This window comes from Saccoglossus kowalevskii, chromosome 9 (assembly GCF_978046115.1).
Source record: "Saccoglossus kowalevskii chromosome 9, keSacKowa6.1, whole genome shotgun sequence".
Lineage (NCBI taxonomy): Eukaryota > Metazoa > Hemichordata > Enteropneusta > Harrimaniidae > Saccoglossus > Saccoglossus kowalevskii.
In genome coordinates, this window is record NC_140649.1 from 15343146 (window position 1) to 15362550 (window position 19405).

Below are 19405 nucleotides of genomic sequence, written 5' to 3' on the forward strand. Positions count from 1 at the left end.
TATGGCATACAATCGGATGCTTGTGACATGAACTGCACGTCGTGTATTATATATTCTCTTGTAATAAGGCAACAAATACGAGAGGCCAATTTATATCTTTAAATTAAATTGTCTTTGAGAATTTTATACAAGCTGCGATGTTCAACTGTCCAGGAATCTAAAACAGGTGTTCCCACACCGGGAATTGAACCCGGGCCTTGGCGGTGAAAGCGCCAAATCATTACCACAAGACATATGGGACGTTGTCGTATGAAGGCGTTTCCTATTTATCGGGAAGACACAAGTATGGCATACAATCGGATGCTTGTGACATGAACTGCACGTCGTGTATTATATTTTCTCTTGAAATAAGGCAACAAATACGACAGGCCAATTTATATATTTTAATTAAATTGTCTATGAGCATTTTATACAAGCAGCGATGTTCAACTGACCAGGAATCTAAAACAGATGTTCCCACACCGGGAATTGAACCCGCGCATTGGCGGTGAAAGCGCCAAATCCTAACCACCAGACCATATGGGACGTTGTCGTATGAAGGCGTTTCCTATTTATCGATAAAACACAAGTATGGCATACAATCAGATGCTTGTGACATGAACTGCACGTCGTGTATTATATATTCTCTTGTAATAAGGCAACAAAAACGAGATGCCAATTTATATATTTTAATTAAATTGTCTATGAGCATTTTATACAAGCTGCGATGTTCAACTGACCAGGAATCTAAAATAGGTGTTCCCACACCGGGAATTGAACCCGGGCCTTGGCGTTGAAAGCGCCAAATCCTAACCACTAGACCATATGGGACGTTGTCATTTGAAAGCTTTTAGTATTTTTCGGGAAAACAGAAGTATGGCATGCAATAGGATGCTTGTGACATGAACTGCACAAAATCCTAACCACTAGACCATATGGGACGTTGACATTTGAAAGCGTTTCCTATTTATCGGGAAAACACGAGTATGGCATACAATCGGATGCTTGTGACATGAACTGCACGTCGTGTATTATATATTCTCTTGTAATAAGGCAACAAATACGAGAGGCCAATTTATATCTTTTAATTAAATTGTCTTTGAGAATTTTATACAAGCTGCGATGTTCAACTGACTAGGAATCTAAAACAGGTATTCCCACCCCGGGAATTGAACCCGGGCCTTGGCGGTGAAAGCGCCAAATCCTTACCACAAGACCATATGGGACGTTGTCGTATGAAGGCATTTCCTATTTATCGGGAAAACACAAGTATGGCATACAATCGGATGCTTGTGACATGAACTGCACAAAATCCTAACCACTAGACCATATGGGACGTTGACATTTGAATGCGTTTCCTATTTATCGGGAAGACACAAGTATGGCATACAATCGGATGCTTGTGACATGAACTGCAAGTCATGTATTATATATTTTCTTGTAATAAGGCAACAAATACGAGAGGCCAATTTATATCTTTTAATTAAATTGTCTTTGAGAATTTTGTACAAGCTGCGATGTTCAACTGACCAGGAATCTAAAACAGGTGTTCCGACACCAGGAATTGAACCCGGGCCTTGGCGGTGAAAGCGGTGAAAGCGCCAAATCCTAACCACAAGACATATGGGACGTTGTCGTATGAAGGCGTTTCCTATTTATCGGGAAAAAACAAGTATGGCATACAATCGGATGCTTGTGACATGAACTGCACGTCGTGTATTATATATTCTCTTGTAATAAGGCAACAAATACGAGAGGGCAATTTATATATTTTTATTAAATTGTCTATGAGCATTTTATACAAGCTGCGATGTTCACCTGACCAGGAATCTAAAACAGGTGTTCCCACACCGGGAATTGAACCCGAGCCTTGGCGGTGAAAGCGCCAAATCCTAACCACTAGACCATATGGGACGTTGTCGTATGAAGGCGTTTCCTATTTATCGGGAAAACACAAGTACGGCATACAATCGGATGCTTGTGACATGAACTGCACATAATCCTAACCACTAAACCATATGGGACGTTGACATTTGAAAGAGTTTCCTATTTATCGGGAAAACACGAGTATGGCATACAATCGGATGCTTGTGACATGAACTGCACGTCGTGTATTATATATTCTCATGTAATAAGGCAACAAATACGAGAGGCCTATTTATGTCTTTTAATTAAATTGTCTTTGAGAATTTTATACAAGCTGCGATGTTCAACTGACCTGGAATATAAAACAGGGATTCCCACACCGTGAATTGAACCCGGGCCTTGGCGGTGAAAGCGCCAAATCCTAACCACTAGACCATATGGGACGTTGTCGTATGAAGGCGTTTCCTATTTATCGGGAAAACACAAGTACGGCATACAATCGGATGCTTGTGACATGAACTACACAAAATCCTAACCACTAGACCTTATGGGACGTTGACATTTGAAAGCGTTGCCTATTTATCGGGAAAACACGAGTATATCGTACAATCGGATGCTTGTGACATGAACTGCACGTCGTGTATTATATATTCTCATGTAATAAGGCAACAAATACGAGAGGCCAATTTATGTCTTTTAATTAAATTGTCTTTGAGAATTTTAAACAAGCTGCGATGTTCAACTGACCAGGAATCTAAAACAGGTATTCCCACACCGGGAATTGAACCCGGGCCATGGCGGTGAAAGCGCCAAATCCAAACCACTAGACCATATGGGACGTTGTCGTATGAAGGCGTTTCCTATTTATCGGGAAAACACAAGTAAGGCATATGATAGGATGCTTGTGACATGAACTGCACGTCGTGTATTATATATTCTCTTGAAATAAGGCAACAAATACGACAGGCCAATTTATATATTTTAATTAAATTGTCTATGAGCATTTTATACAAGCTGCGATGTTCAACTGACCAGAGTTCTAAAACGGGTGTCCTCACACCGGGAATTGAACCCAGGCCTTGACGGTGAAAGCGCCAAATCCTAACCACTAGACCATATGGGACGTTGACGTATGTAGGCGTTTCCTATTTATCGGGAAGACACAAGTATGGCATACAATCGGATGCTTGTGACATGAACTGCAAGTCGTGTATTATATATTCTCTTGTAATAAGGCAACAAATACGAGAGGCCAATTTATATCTTTTATTTAAATTGTCTTTGAGAATTTTGTACAAGCTGCGATGTTCAATTGACCTGGAATCTAAAACGGGTGTTCCCGCACCGGGAATTGAACCCGAGCCTTGACGGTGAAAGCGACAAATCCTAACCACTAAACCATATGGGACGTTCACATTTGAAGGCGTTTCCTATTTATCGGGAAAACACAAGTATGGCATACAATCGGATGCTTGTGACATGAAATGCAAGTCGTGTATTATATATTCTCTTGTAATAAGGCAACAAATACGAGAGGCCAATTTATATCTTTTAATTAAATTGTCTTTGAGAATTTTATACAAGCTGCGATGTTCAACTGACCAGGAATCTAAAACAGGTATTCCCACACCGGGAATTGAACCCGGGCCTTGGCGGTGAAAGCGCCAAATCCTAACCACTATACCATATGGGACGTTGTCGAATGAAGGCGTTTCCTATTTATCGGGAAAACACAAATAAGGCATATAATAGGATACTTGTGACATGAACTGCACGTGGTGTATTATATATTCTCTTGTAATAAGGCAACAAATACGAGAGGCCAATTTATATCTTTTAATTAAATTGTCTATGAGCATTTTATACAAGCTGCGATGTTCAACTGTCCAGGAATCTAAAACAGGTGTTCCCACACCTGGAATTGAACCCGGGCCTTGGCGGTGAATGCGACAAATCCTAACCACTAAACCATATGGGACGTTGACATTTGAAGGCGTTTCCTATTTATCGGGAAGACACAAGTATGGCATACAATCGGATGCTTGTGACATGAACTGCAAGCCGTGTATTATATATTCTCTTGTAATAAGGCAACAAATACGAGAGGGCAATTTACATATTTTTATTAAATTGTCTATGAGCATTTTATACAAGCTGCGATGTTCAACTGACCAGGAATCTAAAACAGGTGTTCCCACACCGGTAATTGAACCCGGGCCTTGGCGGTGAAAGCGCCAAATCCTAACCACTAGACCATATGGGACGTTGTCGTATGAAGGCGTTTCCTATTTATCGGGAAAACACAAGTACGGCATACAATCGGATGCTTGTGACATGAACTGCACAAAATCCTAACCACTAGACCATATGGGACGTTGACATTTGAAAGCGTTTCCTATTTATCGGGAAATCACGAGTATGGCATACAATCGGATGCTTGTGACATGAACTGCACGTCGTGTATTATATATTCTCTTGTAATAAGGCAACAAATACGAAAGGGCAATTTATATATTTTTTTTAAATTGTCTATGAGCATTTTATACAAGCTGCGATGTTCACCTGACCAGGAATCTAAAACAGGTGTTCCCACACCAGGAATTGAACCCGGGCCATGGCGGTGAAAGCGCCAAATCCTAACCACTAGACCATATGGGACGTTGTCATTTGAAATCGTTTCCTATTTATCAGGAAAACACAAGTATGGCATACAATCGGATGCTTTGACATGAACTGCACAAAATCCTAACCACAAGACCATATGGGACGTTGACATTTGAAAGCGTTTCCTATTTATCGGGAAAACACAAGTATGGCATACAATCGAATGCTTGTGACATGAACTGCACACAATCCTAACCACTAGACCATATGGGACGTTGGCATTAGAAAGCGTTTCCTATTTATCGGGAAAACACGAGTATGGCATACAATCGGATGCTTGTGACATGAACTGCACGTCGTGTATTATATATTCTCATGTAATAAGGCAACAAATACGAGAGGCCAATTTATATCTTTTAATTAAATTGTCCTTGAGAATTTTATACAAGCTGCGATGTTCAACTGACCAGGAATCTAAAACAGGTGTTCCCACACCGGAAATTGAACCCGGGCCTTGGCAGAGAAAGCACCAAATCCTAACCACTAGACCATATGGGACGTTGTCGTATGAAGGCGTTTCCTATTTATCGGGAAAACACGAGTATGGCATACAATCGGATGCTTGTGACATGAACTGCACGTCGTGTATTATATATTCTCTTGTAATAAGGCAACAAATACGAGAAGCCAATTTATATCTTTTAATTAAATTGTCTATGAGCATTTTATACAAGCTGCGATGTTCAACTGACCAGGAATCTAAAACAGATGTTCCACACCGAGAATTGAACCCGGGCCTTGGCGGTGAAAGCGCCAAATCCTAACCACTAGAACATATGGCACGTTGTCATTTGAAAGCGTTTCCTATTTATCGGGAAAACACAAGTATGGCATACAATCGGATGCTTGTGACATGAACTGCACGTCGTGTATTATATATTCTCTTGTAATAAGGCAACAAATACGAAAGGCCAATTTATATCTTTTAATTAAATTGTCTATGAGCATTTTATACAAGCTGCGATGTTCAACTGACCAGGAATCTAAAACAGATGTTCCACACCGAGAATTGAACCCGGGCCTTGGCGGTGAAAGCGCCAAATCCTAACCACTAGAACATATGGCACGTTGTCATTTGAAAGCGTTTCCTATTTATCGGGAAAACACGAGTATGGCATACAATCGGATGCTTGTGACATGAACTGCACGTCGTGTATTATATATTCTCTTGAAATAAGGCAACAAATACGACAGGCCAATTTATATATTTTAATTAAATTGTCTATGAGCATTTTATACAAGATGCGATGTTCAACTAACCAGGAAGCTAAAACAGATGTTCTCACACCTGGAATTGAACCCTGGCCTTGGCGGTGAAAGTGCCAAATGCTAACCACTAGACCATATGGGACGTTGACGTTTGATGGCGTTTCCTATTTATCGAGAAGACACAAGTATGGCATACAATCGGATGCTTGTGACATGAACTGCAAGTCGTGTATTATATATTCTCTTGTAATAAGGCAACAAATACGAGAGGCCAATTTATATCTTTTAATTAAATTGTTTTTGAGAATTTTGTACAAGCTGCGATGTTCAACTGACCAGGAACTAAAACAGGTGTTCCGATACCGGGAATTGAACCCGGGCCTTGGCGGTGAAAGCGGTGAAAGCGCCAAATCCTAACCACAAGACATATGGGACGTTGTCGTATGAAGGCGTTTCCTATTTATCGGGAAAACACAAGTATGGCATACAATCGGATGCTTGTGACATGAACTGCACGTCGTGTATTATATATTCTCTTGTAATAAGGCAACAAATACGAGAGGGCAATTTATATATTTTTATTAAATTGTCTATGAGCATTTTATACAAGCTGCGATGTTCACCTGACCAGGAATCTAAAACAGGTGTTCCCACACCGGGAATTGAACCCGGGCCTTGGCGGTGAAAGCGCCAAATCCTAACCACTAGACCATATGGGACGTTGTCGTATGAAGGCGTACGGCATACAAACGGATGCTTGTGACATGAACTGCACAGAATCCTAACCACTAGACCATATGGGACGTTGACATTTGAAAGCGTTTCCTATTTATCGGGAAAACACGAGTATGGCATACAATCGGATGCTTGTGACATGAACTGCACGTCGTGTATTATATATTCTCTTGAAATAAGGCAACAAATACGACAGGCCAATTTATATATTTTAATTAAATTGTCTATGAGCATTTTATACAAGCTGCGATGTTCAACTAACCAGGAAGCTAAAACAGGTGTTCTCACACCTGGAATTGAACCCTGGCCTTGGCGGTGAAAGCGCCAAATGCTAACCACTAGACCATATGGGACGTTGACGTTTGAAGGTGTTTCCTATTTATCGGGAAGACACAAGTATGGCATACAATCGGATGCTTGTGACATGAACTGCAAGTCGTGTATTATATATTCTCTTGTAATAAGGCAACAAATACGAGAGGCCAATTTATATCTTTTAATTAAATTGTCTTTGAGAATTTTGTACAAGCTGCGATGTTCAACTGACCAGGAATCTAAAACAGGTGTTCCGACACCGGGAATTGAACCCGGGCCTTGGCGGTGAAAGCGTTGAAAGCGCCAAATCCTAACCACAAGACATATGGGACGTTGTCGTATGAAGGCGTTTCCTATTTATCGGGAAAACACAAGTATGGCATACAATCGGATGCTTGTGACATGAACTGCACGTCGTGTATTATATATTCTCTTGTAATAAGGCAACAAATACGAGAGGGCAATTTATATATTTTTATTAAATTGTCTATGAGCATTTTATACAAGCTGCGATGTTCACCTGACCAGGAATCTAAAACAGATGTTCCACACCGAGAATTGAACCCGGGCCTTGGCGGTGAAAGCGCCAAATCCTAACCACTAGAACATATGGCACGTTGTCATTTGAAAGCGTTTCCTATTTATCGGGAAAACACAAGTATGGCATACAATCGGATGCTTGTGACATGAACTGCACGTCGTGTATTATATATTCTCTTGTAATAAGGCAACAAATACGAGAGGCCAATTTATATCTTTTAATTAAATGGTCCTTGAGAATTTTATACAAGCTGCGATGTTCAACTGACCAGGAATCTAAAAGAGGTGTTCCCACACCGGAAATTGAACCCGGGCCTTGGCAGAGAAAGCACCAAATCCTAACCACTAGACCATATGGGTCGTTGTCGTATGAAGGCGTTTCCTATTTATCGGGAAAACACAAGTATGGCATACAATCGGATGCTTGTGACATGAACTGCACGTCGTGTATTATATATTCTCTTGTATTAAGGCAACAAATACGAGAGGCCAATTTATATCTTTTAATTAAATTGTCTATGAGCATTTTATACAAGCTGCGATGTTCAACTGACCAGAGTTCTAAAACGGGTGTTCTCACACCGGGAATTGAACCCTGGCCTTGGCGGTGAAAGCACCAAATGCTAACCACTAGACCATATGGGACGTTGACGTTTGAAGGCGTTTCCTATTTATCGGGAAGACACAAGTATGGCATACAATCGGATGCTTGTGACATGAACTGCACGTCGTGTATTATATATTCTCATGTAATAAGGCAACAAATACGAGAGGCCAATTTATGTCTTTTAATTAAATTGTCTTTGAGAATTTTATACAAGCTGCGATGTTCAACTGACCAGGAATCTAAAACAGGTATCCCCACACCGGGAATTGAACCCAGGCCTTGGCGGTGAAAGCGCCAAATCCTAACCACTAGACCATATGGGACGTTGTCATTTGAAAGCGTTTCCTATTTATCGGGAAAACACAAGTATGGCATACAATCGGATGCTTGTGACATGAACTGCACAAAATCCTAACCACTAGACCATATGAGACGTTGACATTTGAAAGCGTTTCCTATTTATCGGGAAAACACGAGTATGGCATACAATCGGATGCTTGTGACATGAACTGCACGTCGTGTATTATATATTCTCTTGTAATAAGGCAACAAATACGACAGGCCAATTTATATCATTTAATTAAATTGTCTTTGAGCATTTTATACAAGCTGCGATGTTCAACTGACCAGGAAGCTAAAACAGGTGTTCTCACACCGGGAATTGAACCCTGGCCTTGGCGGTGAAAGCACCAAATGCTAACCACTAGACCATATGGGACGTTGACGTTTGAAGGCGTTTCCTATTTATCGGGAAGACACAAGTATGGCATACAATCGGATGCTTGTGACATGAACTGCAAGTCGTGTATTATATATTCTCTTGTAATAAGGCAACAAATACGAGAGGCCAATTTATATCATTTAATTAAATTGTCTTTGAGAATTTTGTACAAGCTGCGATGTTCAACTGACCAGGAATCTAAAACAGATGTTCCCACACCGGGAATTGAACCCGGGCTTGGCGGTGAAAGCGGTGAAAGCGCCAAATCCTAACCACAAGACATATGGGACGTTGTCGTAAGAAGGCGTTTCCTATTTATCGGGAAAACACAAGTATGGCATACAATCGGATGCTTGTGACATGAACTGCACGTCGTGTATTATATATTCTCTTGTAATAAGGTAACAAATACGAGAGGGCAATTTATATATTTTTATTAAATTGTCTATGAGCATTTTATACTAGCTGCGATGTACACCTGACCAGGAATCTAAAACAGGTGTTCCCACACCGGGAATTGAACCCGGGCCTTGGCGGTGAAAGCGCCAAATCCTAACCACTAGACCACATGGGACGTTGTCGTATGAAGGCGTTTCCTATTTATCGGGAAAACACAAGTACGGCATACAATCGGATGCTTGTGACATGAACTGCACAAAATCCTAACCACTAGACCATATGGGACGTTGACATTTGAAAGCGTTTCCTATTTATCGGGAAAACACGAGTATGGCATACAATCGGATGCTTGTGACATGAACTGCACGTCGTGTATTATATATTCTCATGTAATAAGGCAACAAATACGAGAGGCCAATTTATGTCTTTTAATTAAATTGTCTTTGAGAATTTTATACAAGCTGCGATGTTTAACTGACCAGGAATCTAAAACAGGTATCCCCACACCGGGAATTGAACCCAGGCCTTGGCGGTGAAAGCGCCAAATCCTAACCACTAGACCATATGGGACGTTGTCATTTGAAAGCGTTTCCTATTTATCGGGAAAACACAAGTATGGCATACAATCGGATGCTTGTGACATGAACTGCACAAAATCCTAACCACTAGACCATATGAGACGTTGACATTTGAAAGCGTTTCCTATTTATCGGGAAGACACAAGTATGGCATACAATCGGATGTTTGTGACATGAACTGCACGTCGTGTATTATATATTCTCTTGTAATAAGGCAACAAATACGACAGGCCAATTTATATCATTTAATTAAATTGTCTTTGAGCATTTTATACAAGCTGCGATGTTCAACTGACCAGGAAGCTAAAACAGGTGTTCTCACACCGGGAATTGAACCCTGGCCTTGGCGGTGAAAGCGCCAAATGCTAACCACTAGACCATATGGGACGTTGTCGTTTGAAGGCGTTTCCTATTTATCGGGAAGACACAAGTAAGGCATACAATCGGATGCTTGTGACATGAACTGCAAGTCGTGTATTATATATTCTCATGTAATAAGGCAACAAATACGAGAGGCCAATTTATGTCTTTTAATTAAATTGTCTTTGAGAATTTTATTCAAGCTGCGATGTTCAACTGACCAGGAATCTAAAACAGGTATTCCCACACCGGGAATTGAACCAGGGCCTTGGCGGTGAAAGCGCCAAATCCAAACCACTAGACCATATGGGACGTTGTCGTATGAAGGCGTTTCCTATTTATCGGGAAAACACAAGTAAGGCATATGATAGGATACTTATTCCTATTTATCGGGAAAACACAAGTATGGCATACAATCGGATGCTTGTGACATGAACTGCACGTCGTGTATTATATATTCTCTTGAAATAAGGCAACAAATACGACAGGCCAATTTATATATTTTAATTAAATTGTCTATGAGCATTTTATACAAGCTGCGATGTTCAACTGACCAGAGTTCTAAAACGGGTGTTCTCACACCGTGAATTGAACCCAGGCCTTGGCGGTGAAAGCGCCAAATCCTAACCACTAGACCATATGGGACGTTGACGTGTGAAGGCGTTTCCTATTTATCGGGAAGACACAAGTATGGCATACAATCGGATGCTTGTGACATGAACTGCAAGTCGTGTATTATATATTCTCTTGTAATAAGGCAACAAATACGAGAGGCCAATTTATATCTTTTAATTAAATTGTCTATGAGCATTTTATACAAGCTGCGATGTTCACCTGACCAGGAATCTAAAAAAGGTGTTCCCACACCAGGAATTGAACCCGGGCCTTGGCGGTGAAAGCGCCAAATCGCAACCACTAGACCATATGGGACGTTGTCGTATGAAGGCGTTTCCTATTTATCGGGAAAACACAAGTACGGCATACAATCGGATGCTTGTGACATGAACTGCACAAAATCCTAACCACTAGACCATATGGGACGTTGACATTTGAAAGCGTTGCCTTTTTATCGGGAAAACACGAGTATGGCATACAATCGGATGCTTGTGACATGAACTGCTCAAAATCCTAACCACTAGACCATATGGGACGTTGACATTTGAAAGCGTTTCCTATTTATCGGGAAAACACGAGTATGGCATACAATCGGATGCTTGTGACATGAACTGCACGTCGTGTATTATATGTTCTCTTGTAATAAGGCAACACATACGACAGGCCAATTTATATCATTTAATTAAATTGTCTTTGAGCATTTTATACAAGCTGCGATGTTCAACTGACCAGGAAGCTAAAATAGGTGTTCTCACACCGGGAATTGAACCCTGGCCTTGGCGGTGAAAGCGCCAAATGCTAACCACTAGACCATATGGGACGTTGACGTTTGAAGGCGTTTCCTATTTATCGGGAAGACACAAGTATGGCATACAATCGGATGCTTGTGACATGAACTGCAAGTCGTGTATTATATATTCTCTTGTAATAAGGCAACAAATACGAGAGGCCAATTTATATCTTTTAATTAAATTGTCTTTGAGAATTTTGTACAAGCTGCGATGTTCAACTGACCAGGAATCTAAAACAGGTGTTCCCACACCGGGAATTGAACCCGGGCCTTGGCGGTGAAAGCGGTGAAAGCGCCAAATCCTAAACACAAGACATATGGGACGTTGTCGTATGAAGGCGTTTCCTATTTATCGGGAAAACACAAGTATGGCATACAATGGGATGCTTGTGACATGAACTGCACGTCGTGTATTATATATTCTCTTGTAATAAGGCAACAAATACGAGAGGGCAATTTATATATTTTTATTAAATTGTCTATGAGCATTTTATACAAGCTGCGATGTACACCTGACCAGGAATCTAAAACAGGTGTTCCCACACCGGGAATTGAACCCGGGCCTTGGAGGTGAAAGCGCCAAATCCTAACCACTAGACCATATGGGACGTTGTCGTATGATGGCGTTTCCTATTTATCGGGAAAACACAAGTACGGCATACAATCGGATGCTTGTGACATGAACTGCACAAAATCCTAACCACTAGACCATATGGGACGTTGACATTTGAAAGCGTTTCCTATTTATCGGGAAAACACGAGTATGGCATACAATCGGATGCTTGTGACATGAACTGCACGTCGTGTATTATATTTTCTCATGTAATAAGGCAACAAATACGAGAGGCCAATTTATGTCTTTTAATTAAATTGTCTTTGAGAATTTTATACAAGCTGCGATGTTCAACTGACCAGGAATCTAAAACAGGTATTCCCACACCGGGAATTGAACCCGGGCCTTGGCGGTGAAAGCGCCAAATCCAAACCACTAGACCATATCGGACGCTGTCGTATGAAGGCGTTTCCTATTTATCGGGAAAACACAAGTAAGGCATACGATGGGATACTTATTCCTATTTATCGGGAAAACATAGGTATGGCATACAATCGGATGCTTGTGACATGAACTGCACGTCGTGTATTATATATCCTCTTGAAATAAGGCAACAAATACGACAGGCCAATTTTTATATTTTAATTAAATTGTCTATGAGCATTTTATACAAGCTGCGATGTTCAACTGACCAGAGTTCTAAAACGGGTGTTCTCACACCAGGAATTGAACCCAGCCCTTGGCAGTGAAAGCGCCAAATCCTAACCACTAGACCATATGGGACGTTGACGTATGAAGGCGTTTCCTATTTATCGGGAAGACACAAGTATGGCATACAATCGGATGCTTGTGACATGAACTGCAAGTCGTGTATTATATATTCTCTTGTAATAAGGCAACAAATACGAGAGGCCAATTTATATCTTTTAATTAAATTGTCTATGAGCATTTTATACAAGCTGCGATGTTCACCTGACCAGGAATCTAAAACAGGTGTTCCCACACCAGGAATTGAACCCGGGCCTTGGCGGTGAATGCGCCAAATCCCAACCACTAGACCATATGGGACGTTGTCGTATGAAGGCGTTTCCTATTTATCGGGAAAACACAAGTACGGCATACAATCGGATGCTTGTGACATGAACTGCACGTCGTGTATTATATATTCTCTTGAAATAAGGCAACAAATACGACAGGCCAATTTATATATTTTAATTAAATTGCCTATGAGCATTTTATACAAGCTGCGATGTTCAACTGACCAGAGTTCTAAAACGGGTGTTCTCACGCCGGGAATTGAACCCAGGCCTTGGCGGTGAAAGCGCCAAATCCTAACCACTAGACCATATGGGACGTTGACGTATGAAGGCGTTTCCTATTTATCGGGAAAACACAAGTAAGGCATATAATATAATACTTGTGACATGAACTGCACGTCGTGTATTATATATTCTCTTGTAATAAGGCAACAAATACGAGAGGCCAATTTATATCTTTTAATTAAATTGTCTATGAGCATTTTATACAAGCTGCGATGTTCAACTGTCCAGGAATCTAAAACAGGTGTTCCCACACCTGGAATTGAACCCGGGCCTTGGCGGTGAAAGCGCCAAATCCTAACCACTAGACATATGGGACGTTGACGTATGAAGGCGTTTCCTATTTATCGGGAAAACACAAGTAAGGCATATAATAGGATACTTGTGACATGAACTGCACGTCGTGTATTATATATTCTCTTGTAATAAGGCAACAAATACGAGAGGCCAATTTATATCTTTTAATTAAATTGTCTTTGAGAATTTTATTCAAGCTGCGATGTTCAACTGACCAGGAATCTAAAACAGGTATTCCCACACCGGGAATTGAACCCTGGCCTTGGCGGTGAAAGCGCCAAATCCTAACAACTAGACCATATGGGACGTTGTCGTATGAAGGCGTTTCCTATATATCGGGAAAACACAAGTACGGCATACAATCAGATGCTTGTGACATGAACTGCACGTCGTGTATTATATATTCTCTTGAAATAAGGCCGCAAATACGACAGGCCAATTTATATATTTTAATTAAATTGCCTATGAGCATTTTATACAAGCTGCGATGTTCAACTGACCAGAGTTCTAAAACAGGTGTTCTCACACCGGGAATTGAACCCAGGCCTTGGCGGTGAAAGCGCCAAATCCTAACCACTAGACCATATGGTACGTTGACGTATGAAGGCGTTTCCTATTTATCGGGAAAACACAAGTAAGGCATATAATAGGATACTTGTGACATGAACTGCACGTCGTGTATTATATATTCTCTTGTAATAAGGCAACAAATACGAGAGGCCAATTTATATCTTTTAATTAAATTCTCTATGAGCATTTTATACAAGCTGCGATGTTCAACTGTCCAGGAATCTAAAACAGGTGTTCCCAAACCTGGAATTGAACCCGGGCCTTGGCGGTGAAAGCGCCAAATCCTAACCACTAGACATATGGGACGTTGACGTATGAAGGCGTTTCCTATTTATCGGGAAAACACAAGTAAGGCATATAATAGGATAATTGTGACATGAACTGCACGTCGTGTATTATATATTCTCTTGTAATAAGGCAACAAATACGAGAGGCCAATTTATATCTTTTAATTAAATTGTCTTTGAGAATTTTATTCAAGATGCGATGTTCAACTGACCAGGAATCTAAAACAGGTATTCCCACACCGGGAATTGAACCCTGGCCTTGGCGGTGAAAGCGCCAAATCCTAACCACTAGACCATATGGGACGTTGTCGTATGAAGGCGTTTCCTATATATCGGGAAAATACAAGTAAGGCATATAATAGGATACTTGTGACATGAACTGCACGTCGTGTATTATATATTCTCTTGTACTAAGGCAACAAATACGAGAGGCCAATTTATATCTTTTATTTAAATTGTCTTTGAGAATTTTGTACAAGCTGCGATGTTCAATTGACCAGGAATCTAAAACGGGTGTTCTCACACCGGGAATTGAACCCGAGCCTTGGCGGTGAAAGCGACAAATCCTAACCACTAAACCATATGGGACGTTGACATTTGAAGGCGTTTCCTATTTATCGGGAAAACACAAGTATGGCATATAATCGGATGCTTGTGACATGAAATGCAAGTCGTGTATTATATATTCTCTTGTAATAAGGCAACAAATACGAGTGGCCAATTTATATCTTTTAATTAAATTGTCTTTGAGAATTTTATACAAGCTGCGATGTGCAACTGACCAGGAATCTAAAACAGGTATTTCAACACCGGGAATTGAACCCGGGCCTTGGCGGTGAAAGCGTCAAATCCTAACCACTAGACCATATGGGACGTTGTCGTATGAAGGCGTTTCCTATTTATCGGGAAAACACAAGTAAGGCATATAATAGGATACTTGTGACATGAACTGCACGTCGTGTATTATATATTCTCTTGTAATAAGGCAACAAATACGAGAGGCCAATTTATATCTTTTAATTAAATTGTCTATGAGCATTTTATACAAGATGCGATGTTCAACTGTCCAGGAATCTAAAACAGGTGTTCCCACACCTGGAATTGAACCCGGGCCTTGGCGGTGAAAGTGCCAAATCCTAACCACAAGACATATGGGACGTTGTCGTATGAAGGCGTTTCCTATTTATCGGGAAAACACAAGTATGGCATACAATCGGATGCTTGTGACATGAACTGCACGTCGTGTATTATATATTCTCTTGTAATAAGGCAACAAATACGAGAGGGCAATTTATATATTTTTATTAAATTGTCTATGAGCATTTTATACTATCTGCGATGTACACCTGACCAGGAATCTAAAACAGGTGTTCCCACACCGGGAATTGAACCCGGGCCTTGGCGGTGAAAGCGCCAAATCCTAACCACTAGACCATATAGGACGTTGTCGTATGAAGGCGTTTCCTATTTATCGGGAAAACACAAGTACGGCATACAATCGGATGCTTGTGACATGAACTGCACAAAATCCTAACCACTAGACCATATGGGACGTTGACATTTGAAAGCGTTGCCTATTTATCGGGAAAACACGAGTATGGCATACAATCGGATGCTTGTGACATGAACTGCACGTCGTGTATTATATATTCTCTTGAAATATGGAAACAAATACGACAGGCCAATTTATATATTTTAATTAAATTGCCTATGAGCATTTTATACAAGCTGCGATGTTCAACTGACCAGAGTTCTAAAACGGGTGTTCTCACACCGGGAATTGAACCCAGGCCTTGGCGGTGAAAGCGCCATATCCTAACCACTAGACCATATGGGACGTTGACGTATGAAGGCGTTTCCTATTTGTCGGGAAGACACAAGTATGGCATACAATCGGATGCTTGTGACATGAACTGCAAGTCGTGTATTATATATTCTCTTGTAATGAGGCAACAAATACGAGAGGCCAATTTATATCTTTTAATTAAATTGTCTTTGAGAATTGTATACAAGCTGCGATGTTCAACTGACCAGGAATCTAAAACAGGTATTCCCACACCGGGAATTGAACCCGGGCCTTGGCGGTGAAAGCGCCAAATCCTAACCACTAGACCATGTGGGACGTTGTCGTATGAAGGCGTTTCCTATTTATCGGGAAAACACAAGTAAGGCATATAATAGGATACTTGTGACATGAACTGCACGTCGTGTATTCTATATTCTCTTGTAATAAGGCAACAAATACGAGAGGCCAATTTATATCTTTTATTTAAATTGTCTTTGAGAATTTTGTACAAGCTGCGATGTTCAATTGACCAGGAATCTAAAACAGGTGTTCCCGCACCGGGAATTGAACCCGAGCCTTGACGGTGAAAGCGACAAATCCTAACCACTAAACCATATGGGACGTTGACATTTGAAGGCGTTTCCTATTTATCGGGAAAACACAAGTATGGCATACAATCGGATGCTTGTGACATGAAATGCAAGTTGTGTATTATATATTCTCTTGTAATAAGGCAACAAATACGAGAGGCCAATTTATATCTTTTAATAAAATTGTCTATGAGCATTTTATACAAGCTGCGATGTTCAACTGTCCAGGAATCTAAAATAGGTGTTCCCACACCTGGAATTGAACCCGGGCCTTGGCGGTGAAAGCGCCAAATCCTAACCACTAGACATATGGTACGTTGACGTATGAAGGCGTTTCCTATTTATCGGGAAAACACAAGTAAGGCATATAATAGGATACTTGTGACATGAACTGCACGTCGTGTATTATATATTCTCTTGTAATAAGGCAACAAATACGAGAGGCCAATTTATATCTTTTAATAAAATTGTCTATGAGAATTTTATTCAAGCTGCGATGTTCAACTGACCAGGAATCTAAAACAGGTATTCCCACACCGGGAATTGAACCCGGGCCTTGGCGGTGAAAGCGCCAAATCCTAACCACTAGACCATATGGGACGTTGTCGTATGAAGGCGTTTCCTATTTATCGGGAAAACACAAGTAAGGCATATAATAGGATACTTGTGACATGAACTGCACGTCGTGTATTATATATTCTCTTGTAATAAGGCAACAAATACGAGAGGCCAATTTATATCTTTTATTTAAATTGTCTTTGAGAATTTTGTACAAGCTGCGATGTTCAATTGACCAGGAATCTAAAACGGATGTTCTCACACCGGGAATTGAACCCGAGCCTTGGCGGTGAAAGCGACAAATCCTAACCACTAAACCATATGGGACGTTGACATTTGAAGGCGTTTCCTATTTATCGGGAAAACACAAGTATGGCATACAATCGGATGCTTGTGACATGAAATGCAAGTCGTGTATTATATATTCTCTTGTAATAAGGCAACAAATATGAGTGGCCAATTTATATCTTTTAATTAAATTGTCTTTGAGAATTTTATACAAGCTGCGATGTGCAACTGACCAGGAATCTAAAACAGGTATTCCCACACCGGGAATTGAACCCGGGCCTTGGCGGTGAAAGCGCCAAATCCTAACCACTAGACCATATGGGACGTTGTCGTATGAAGGCGTTTCCTATTTATCGGGAAAACACAAGTAAGGCATATAATAGGATACTTGTGACATGAACAGCACGTCGTGTATTATATATTCTCTTGTAATAAGGCAACAAATACGAGAGGCCAATTTATATCTTTTAATTAAATTGTCTATGAGCATTTTATACAAGCTGCGATGTTCAACTGTCCAGGAATCTAAAACAGGTGTTCCCACACCTGGAATTGATCCCGGGCCTTGGCGGTGAAAGCGCCAAATCCTAACCACAAGACATATGGGAAGTTGTCGTATGAAGGCGTTTCCTATTTATCGGGAAAACACAAGTATGGCATACAATCGGATGCTTGTGACATGAACTGCACGTCGTGTATTATATATTCTCTTGTAATAAGGCAACAAATACGAGAGGGCAATTTATATATTTTTATTAAATTGTCTATGAGCATTTTATACTAGCTGCGATGTACACCTGACCAGGAATCTAAAACAGGTGTTCCCACGCCGGGAATTGAACCCGGGCCTTGGCGGTGAAAGCGCCAAATCCTAACCACTAGACCATATGGGAAGTTGTCGTATGAAGGCGTTTCCTATTTATCGGGAAAACACAAGTACGGCATACAATCGGATGCTTGTGACATGAACTGCACAAAATCCTAACCACTAGACCATATGGGACGTTGACATTTGAAAGCGTTGCCTATTTATCGGGAAAACACAAGTATGGCATACAATCGGATGCTTGTGACATGAACTGCACGTCGTGTATTATATATTCTCTTGTAATAAGGCAACAAATACGAGAGGGCAATTTATATATTTTTATTAAATTGTCTATGAGCATTTTATACTAGCTGCGATGTACACCTGACCAGGAATCTAAAACAGGTGTTCCCACGCCGGGAATTGAACCCGGGCCTTGGCGGTGAAAGCGCCAAATCCTAACCACTAGACCATATGGGAAGTTGTCGTATGAAGGCGTTTCCTATTTATCGGGAAAACACAAGTATGGCATACAATCGGATGCTTGTGACATGAACTGCACGTCGTGTATTATATATTCTCTTGAAATAAGGAAACAAATACGACAGGCCAATTTATATATTTTAATTAAATTGCCTATGAGCATTTTATACAAGCTGCGATGTTCAACTGACCAGAGTTCTAAAACGGTTGTTCTCACACCGGGAATTGAACCCGTGCCTTGGCGGTGAAAGCGACAAATCCTAACCACTAAACCATATGGGACGTTGACATTTGAAGGCGTTTCCTATTTATCGGGAAAACACAAGTATGGCATACAATCGGATGCTTGTGACATGAAATGCAAGTCGTGTATTATATATTCTCTTGTAATAAGGCAACAAATATGAGTGGCCAATTTATATCTTTTAATTAAATTGTCTTTGAGAATTTTATACAAGCTGCGATGTGCAACTGACCAGGAATCTAAA

The 19405-nt window shown here is 40.7% G+C and overlaps 15 non-coding genes across 15 annotated transcripts; all 15 read right to left on the reverse strand.

Annotated features, from left to right (window-relative positions):
* Positions 1-738: 738 nt before the first annotated feature.
* On the reverse strand, positions 739-810 carry TRNAE-UUC (transfer RNA glutamic acid (anticodon UUC)). The gene has a single exon. It is a non-coding gene; the product is annotated as a tRNA-Glu (tRNA).
* Positions 811-1821: 1011 nt separating this feature from the next.
* TRNAE-UUC (transfer RNA glutamic acid (anticodon UUC)) lies at positions 1822-1893 on the reverse strand. Its single transcript has one exon. It is a non-coding gene; the product is annotated as a tRNA-Glu (tRNA).
* A 323-nt stretch (positions 1894-2216) lies between these two features.
* On the reverse strand, positions 2217-2288 carry TRNAE-UUC (transfer RNA glutamic acid (anticodon UUC)). The gene has a single exon. It is a non-coding gene; the product is annotated as a tRNA-Glu (tRNA).
* A 323-nt stretch (positions 2289-2611) lies between these two features.
* On the reverse strand, positions 2612-2683 carry TRNAE-UUC (transfer RNA glutamic acid (anticodon UUC)). The gene has a single exon. It is a non-coding gene; the product is annotated as a tRNA-Glu (tRNA).
* A 783-nt stretch (positions 2684-3466) lies between these two features.
* On the reverse strand, positions 3467-3538 carry TRNAE-UUC (transfer RNA glutamic acid (anticodon UUC)). The gene has a single exon. It is a non-coding gene; the product is annotated as a tRNA-Glu (tRNA).
* Positions 3539-4431: 893 nt separating this feature from the next.
* On the reverse strand, positions 4432-4503 carry TRNAE-UUC (transfer RNA glutamic acid (anticodon UUC)). The gene has a single exon. It is a non-coding gene; the product is annotated as a tRNA-Glu (tRNA).
* A 1862-nt stretch (positions 4504-6365) lies between these two features.
* TRNAE-UUC (transfer RNA glutamic acid (anticodon UUC)) lies at positions 6366-6437 on the reverse strand. The gene has a single exon. It is a non-coding gene; the product is annotated as a tRNA-Glu (tRNA).
* A 2701-nt stretch (positions 6438-9138) lies between these two features.
* On the reverse strand, positions 9139-9210 carry TRNAE-UUC (transfer RNA glutamic acid (anticodon UUC)). The gene has a single exon. It is a non-coding gene; the product is annotated as a tRNA-Glu (tRNA).
* Positions 9211-14635: 5425 nt separating this feature from the next.
* On the reverse strand, positions 14636-14707 carry TRNAE-UUC (transfer RNA glutamic acid (anticodon UUC)). The gene has a single exon. It is a non-coding gene; the product is annotated as a tRNA-Glu (tRNA).
* Positions 14708-15774: 1067 nt separating this feature from the next.
* Positions 15775-15846, reverse strand: TRNAE-UUC (transfer RNA glutamic acid (anticodon UUC)). The gene has a single exon. It is a non-coding gene; the product is annotated as a tRNA-Glu (tRNA).
* Positions 15847-16454: 608 nt separating this feature from the next.
* TRNAE-UUC (transfer RNA glutamic acid (anticodon UUC)) lies at positions 16455-16526 on the reverse strand. Its single transcript has one exon. It is a non-coding gene; the product is annotated as a tRNA-Glu (tRNA).
* Positions 16527-17308: 782 nt separating this feature from the next.
* Positions 17309-17380, reverse strand: TRNAE-UUC (transfer RNA glutamic acid (anticodon UUC)). Its single transcript has one exon. It is a non-coding gene; the product is annotated as a tRNA-Glu (tRNA).
* Positions 17381-17878: 498 nt separating this feature from the next.
* TRNAE-UUC (transfer RNA glutamic acid (anticodon UUC)) lies at positions 17879-17950 on the reverse strand. Its single transcript has one exon. It is a non-coding gene; the product is annotated as a tRNA-Glu (tRNA).
* Positions 17951-18447: 497 nt separating this feature from the next.
* Positions 18448-18519, reverse strand: TRNAE-UUC (transfer RNA glutamic acid (anticodon UUC)). The gene has a single exon. It is a non-coding gene; the product is annotated as a tRNA-Glu (tRNA).
* Positions 18520-18842: 323 nt separating this feature from the next.
* Positions 18843-18914, reverse strand: TRNAE-UUC (transfer RNA glutamic acid (anticodon UUC)). The gene has a single exon. It is a non-coding gene; the product is annotated as a tRNA-Glu (tRNA).
* Between the last annotated feature and the right edge of the window lie 491 nt (positions 18915-19405).